Source organism: Ascaphus truei, chromosome 4, assembly GCF_040206685.1.
Source record: "Ascaphus truei isolate aAscTru1 chromosome 4, aAscTru1.hap1, whole genome shotgun sequence".
Lineage (NCBI taxonomy): Eukaryota > Metazoa > Chordata > Amphibia > Anura > Ascaphidae > Ascaphus > Ascaphus truei.
The window spans coordinates 18827475-18834469 of NC_134486.1; positions in this window are offsets into that span (position 1 = coordinate 18827475).

Sequence of the window (6995 nt, forward strand, 5' to 3'; positions counted from 1 at the left end):
CATGGAGACTTCAAAAGGCGAAAGGTCATGTTAAAACCAACTAAGAAACGTCAGTCGCAGGCAAGCAATGCGCCAGCACCAGCACCGGCTTCCAATAACGTCCGACCGTCAGTGAAAACCTGGTGACGGCCAACCCTTACTGTCGGTCCCCACCTGGATACCTGCAGCCTGAGCCGGATTTCGCGTAAAGATTCCAGCAAGCTTACATGTAACTAAGCGATTTCCAGCCTCATCAGCTGACTACAGGTGTAGTAGTCCCGCTGTCACCTGTCAACTACGTGTATAATCAAGAATACGGGACTGGCAGTGCCTCGGCGCCAGCTGATTGGCAAAGTCTATGGTGAGTTATTTTGCCGTATTTTATTCTGTTTTTGAAATATCAATTCAATGCACAGTCAAACGATTCTCCTGTAAGCAATATCATTGGCAGAGCAGCTTCTTGTGAGGATCCGGGGGTCGCAGCGGCCGCGGCATGGCCTTCCCTCTCCTCGTGTTCCAGCCGCTACTGCAGGGCGCTCCCTACGTCGGCTCCCTCTGGGCCCGGTGGTTGGGGGACTCCCTCCTCGTCCCCGGCGGGCGGTTGCTGAGCCGCAAGCGGCTCGAGCTGTGACGGCTGCTGCTGTTCACGGGCGCGCGCCCCCAACTCTTACAGAGCTTGCGTCAGATCTTTTTAATTTATTCACTGCTCCTGCAGTGAGGCTCCTCCCCCAACACACACACAAAGTTCAATCAGGCTCAAAGACTGCTCACCTGTATCCTTCTTTTGACAGCCTATCCAGGACAGCTCCATGTACTCCTCCAGGCCTGCCCCCTCTTCCTAGTGGTCAGCCACACTTTATATTGCCTGTCCTGCCACTCAGTCATTGCTCAACATAGTCTCCACTGCGGAGGTCTTCTCTGGCACTCTCTCTCTTTATTTGCACAGAACTCTACTTGGCTTGGCGGACGTCATCTCCTGGCTCTCTATTCCTGCTTGGACTCTGACCTTCCGGAATTCTCCTACCCCGACCTTGGCTAACGGCAACGACAACGGAACTTCTTTAACCGGTACCGGCAAGTATTGCTAGCAATCACCACCTGGCCTGGCAACGCCTATTCACCACACTCCGGACATGCTCCTTTTGCTGCGGGTGTGTGTTCATTTACGTCCCCACCTCAGTATAAGGGACGGGTCTGGTCTGCGGGCAGCACCAGCGTAACATTATGTCGAGCCCACAAGACGCAGACCAGACAGACGTGGACTCTATGATGACGGCCATGTACCAATAAATTCAGGCCTTAACGGATCAAGTGGCTCTCCTCTCCCAACAGGTACAGGACCTTTCTCTTCAGGCACCACCTACGGCTGCACCGCCGGCGCAGTCAGATCCGATATCCACTTCATCCCCAGGTCCGAAGATTCCGGCTCCGAAGCCGTACGTGGGGGATCCCCATGCCTGTCGTGGCTTCCTCAATCAATGCGAGATCCAGTTCGAGATGGCTCCGCAGTTATATTCCACTGGTCGGAAAAAGGTGGCTTATGTTTACAGCCTGCTCACAGGTAATGCACTGGCATGGGCCTCCCCGATCTGGAAACTGCGCCCTGATATTACCCGAGATTATCCAGCCTTTAGACGAGACTTTCGACAGGTCTTCGATACCCCTGCACGACAAGAGACTGATTCTGATTCCCTGCTGCAGCTTTCACAGAGACGTCGGCCTGTGGCCCAATACGCCTTGGAATTCAGGACCATTGCAGCTGAGACTTGATGGGGTCAGGAGGCCTTAGTCTCCGTCTTCTGGAAAGGCTTATCGGACTCCCTGAAGGATGAACTTGCTTCTCAACCCAGGCCAGGACTTCTGGAGGACCTCATCACCCTGGCCATTTGCTTGGACCAGCATCTTCAGGTACGCCGCGCTCGCGTCAGCAACCCCGGTCTACGCCTTTCCGTGCTCCTTTCTACAGGTTCTCTACTACCTCAAGACCCACCTTCTCCCCGCTTCCCGCGCTGGAAGCCCCAGAGCCGATGCAACTCGGAGTCCAGCGTCCTCGGGTACCCTTACGACAATTTCACCCAACCGGAGAGTCGTGTTACCATTGCGGATCTTCTGCGCATCGGACCCGTGACTGTCCACCATCTACGGGAAATGACCAAACCCAGTGAGTATGAAGCGGCTCTCCCTGGGTGCTAAATCTTCATGTCCCCTATCCAGGAGGGAACTCCCTAAAAAATTGACCATTCCCGTTTCTCTTTCTGGCCCTACTTTCCGCACCTCCACAGCAGCATTCATTGATTCCGGCGCAGGAGGGAACTTTGTGGACTAGACCTTCTCCGAACAGAATCAGATTCCACTCTCTAAGAAGAAGTTCCCTGTTGCCTTGGTCGGGATTGATAATCAGCCGCTCACCCCGGCATATATCTCCTTGGAGATCGGTCCCATCACCCTTTCTTCTCACTCCCACAGGGAGACCTTGGACTTTGACGTGATTCATGCTCCTGGTACACCGGTCACTCTTGTCTTGCCCTGGTTGCAGAAGCACAATCCACATATCGATAGGGTATCTTCTAACCCCATTGTCTGGAGGTCTAGCTCTGAGGAACCTTCTTCATCTACGGTATGTTCGCCTCAATTTCTAGCTAACACATCCAATCCTAAGAGAGACTTACCCTCCCCATACGCGGATTTTTTGGATGTTTTTAGCAAATCGCAATCTGAGTTCCTGCCCCCTCATCGTCCTTACGACTGTCCGATTGACCTGGTACCTGGGTACACCTTGCCAAGTCCAAATCCTACCCCCTCTCGTTACCCGAGACAGAAGCCATGGATGAATATATTCGTGAGAACTTGAGATGGGGTTTTATATGTCATTCCAACTCTCCCGCGGGGGCTGGATTCTTCTTCGTCAAGAAGAAGGATGGGACTCTCAGACCGTGTATAGATTACCGGGGCCTGAACCACATTACGGTAAAGAATCGTTATCCACTTCCACTCATCTCCGAGATTTTTGATAGACTTCAAGGGGCCAACCTCTTTTCCAAACTTGACCTTCGTGGGGCGTACAATCTCATTCGCATCCGGGAGGGCGACGAATGGAAAACTGCCTTCAATACCCGTAGCGGACACTACGAATAACTTGTGATGCCCTTCGGGTTATGCAATGCGCCAGCGGTTTTTCAGGACTTTATCAATGACATATTTTGGGATGTCCTTAATCGTTTTGTAATCGTCTATCTGGATGACATCCTTATTTTTTCCAAGAACCTACAGGACCATATTATCCACACGAAGTTTGTGCTTTCTCGTCTCCGAGAGAACCGGTTGTTTGCCAAGATGGAGAAATGCCTTTTTCACCAGTCAACCACTTCATTTCTTGGGTACATTATCTCCAACAGAGGCTTGGCCATGGACCCAGAGAAACTGAAAGCCATAGGGGATTGGCCGCAACCCGATTCCCTCAAGTCTATTCAGCGATTTTTAGGATTCTCTAACTATTACCGGAATTTATTCGCAACTTTTCCACCATCATCGCTCCTATCACGGGACTGACCCAAAAAGGTACAGATCCTTCATCTTGGTCTCCCCAGGCAGCCACGGCTTTCAAAGCATTGAAACAAGCTTTCGTCTCTGCTCCCATCCTCCGACATCCGAACACTAAGTTTCCATTCACCTAGAAGTTGACGCTTCGCTGTGGGGCTGGCGCGGTTCTATCACAGAAATTTTCTCCCCAGGACAAACTTCACCCTTGCGGGTTTTTCTCTAAGAAATTTTCTCCAGCGGAGAGAAATTATGACGTGGGTAATAGGGAACTTTTGGATGTCAAATTAGCTCTTTAAGAATGGAGGCACCTTCTGGAGGGGTCAAAACTGCCATTCACAATTCTCACGGACCATAAAAACTTGTTATACATCGAGAATTCCCGTCGCTTAGGTCCCCGCCAAGCTCGCTGGTCGTTATTTTTATCTAGGTTTAATTTTATTTTGTCATACATTCCCAGCACCAAAAACGTCAAGGCTGATGCCCTCTCTAGACAATACTCTTCAGAAGAGAGACCGGAAAAGACCACCAAGTCCATCCTTCCTAAACAAAGGATCCTAGCAGTCACGGCGTTCAAGAATCTTGAGAAGATCAACAAATCCCAAAAACATCTTCCAACTGGTCTTGAGGTTCCGAAGGACACTTTGTACATAGAGCCCAAGTACGTTCCTGAGATACTCGATTGGGGACATGCTGCCCGCTCGGCAGGACATCCAGGATTCAAGAAAACCTTGGATCTCATCCGTCGCACCTTCTGGTGGCCCAATATGGCCAAAACCATTCTCGAATTCACACGGTCCTGTCCGGTATGTGCACGTAACATGATTCCTCGTCAGAAACCTCAGGTTCTTCTTTTACCTTTACCCATTCCAAAGCGCCCCTGGTCACACATATCCATGGACTTTATTGTTGAGTTGCCTAGGTCGAATGGCATGAACACCATTCTAATAGTAGTGGACCGGTTTTCCAAGATTACCAAACGCCTCCATACACGCCTCCTCCTGCGGAGACTGTCGCAGTCAGCAGCTGCTGATATCCTGTTTCCTGGCTGGCGATTGAGTATAACTCATGAATGCTTTATTATCCGTTATGTTTGTGAGTGTGCATTTTTACCGATCCTACTCCATATACATTTTGTAAACTTTATTACGCTATGAGTGCGCCTGTTTTTTGTTTGTTTTTTCTGTAGATATCTTGGAGGGAGTGGTATCCCCCTTCACTCAGGCTGAAAAGACTCATTTGGACAGCATGTGGAGTTGGACTCTGATCTGTATTGTATTTTAATATAACTGGACAATATTCACATATATTTTTTATATATATTTTTTATTTTTTAGCATAGATTATTATTTACATTTAGCACATTTGTGTTATATTAGATTTAGGTGGCGGCATATCTTTTTCTTTTATATATATATATATATATATATAGAATCCAATGCACAGCCGGCACACCATATGCAAGTAAATAAGTTTTGGTGCTTATCCCATAAAGCAATAACAGACCATACGATACCGGTTGCAACACGACATCAAGGGACAGCACGCAGGTAAGTAAATCAAAAATGTTCTATATTTGATAGAAGACACAAAAAACGACGTTTCGGTCCCCCAGTGGGACCTTTCTCAAGGTGGTGCAATTGAATGCAGTGCACAATACATATATATACCCCAAACCCCAGTGCAATTCAACAAAACCAATCACAGTTAATTAGCCTCACCTGTCTATGTGACATGCATCCACAGTATCAGCAGGTAAAGAGCGTCCATTTTGAATATATTAACTCTATATTTGTTTACCTGATATGTGTTTAGGCATGCGCAAAAAGGCTCAGGAATTGCATAATGTTACTGCTGAGAGACTACATAAGTCTGCCAGACCCAGCGATATCTTGGATAACCGGAGAGACCGCATAACCGCATGGGCTAAACTGATCTGGAGCTGATACCTGGATAGATTAACTATTTCAGGGACATGCAAAATACACATTGTAACTGCAAGTTAAGCGAAACATGTGAAACACCTGATGTGCTCACCGTAAATGTGCAAAAAAATGTGAGGGATTAAAACATATATACACACGTGTGGATGACGTGGCTTACTAGAATCTAGGACAATATATAAATGCTGAAAGCACTCAGCCATATAACGTCTAATGCATAGTGTAAGAAATGATAATGCAATCATGACTCTATGCATCATGTCAGGAAGCGACACCTTAAAAACCAACAAAAATACATAATGCAGACAATGTCAAATAGAGAAACTGGTAATAAATTAGAATACATGCTGTGTCACACTCTCAGCAAACATTGCTACAGGTGGCTCTTGACTAAAAGGGACCTGAGGTATCTGACACACTGTAATGCACCAGCATGCATAAAAAGTGAAATAGTGCATCAAAGCATAATAATTTGCACAAACAAAAAAGACAGTATATAAATGCTGAAAGCACTCAGCCATAGAACGCATAATGCGTAGTGTAAGAAATGATAATGCATTGATGACTATGTATCCTTTCAGGGAGCGACACCTTAAATACCAACATAAACACATAATGCAGACACTGTCACATGGAGAAACTAGTGATAAATTGTGTGTGTCTCGCTTTCAGCAAACATTGCCACAGGTGGATCTTGACTGCAAGGGACCTAAGGTGCCTGACATGATGGAGGAAATGTGGCTAACTGGCTGACACCCCAAGGCAGTATGCGCTGGTTTTGCTGTTAAAGATGAATCCTAGTATCAGCAGGCAGCTCAATGGGCCAGGTGCGGAGATTACAGGAAACAGCTTAATCTGAAGTCCTCATTTAGACCCCGTGGGCTCAATGTGCCCAAACTGTAGATGAGTCTGGCTTCAAGCTGTAGTAGTGTCCTGTTGCGATTCCCTCCTCTCCCCGAAGTCCGTGCCTGGGCAATTGGCATACAACGCAAGGTGGCGAGCCCATGCCTCTTCTCTTTGTAATGTCTTGCTACTGGTTGATGTGACAAATCCTCCTTGTTTTCAGTATCAGCCAGTGCCTTCCGTATGGCAGAACGATGTAGGGCTAATCTCTCTTTAAGCATCCTCATTGTCTTTCCCACGTAATAAAGGCCACATGGGCATTGTATAAAATATACAACGTATTTGGATTCACAATTCATTGTATCCTTGATCTTCTGGCGGATGCCAGTGTGAGGGTGTGGATAGGAATTCCCCAATATCAAGTACTGGCAGTTGATGCAACCGTGACATTTATACACGCCTGCTGGTCTGGATAGCCACGTTGGTTTTGCAGCATACTTGGCGGTAGGATCTGCTTTTGTAAGGTAGTTGCCCAGGTTTCGGCCCCTTTGATAGCAGAATCTGGGTGGTTTGATAAAGTTGTTGCCAATCACTTTGTCATTGGTCAAGATGTGGCTATGCTTACGTGTATGCACCTCTTGATGAAGCCAGATGCCGTACTGAAGGTGCTTCTATTGTTGAACCGGTTATCGT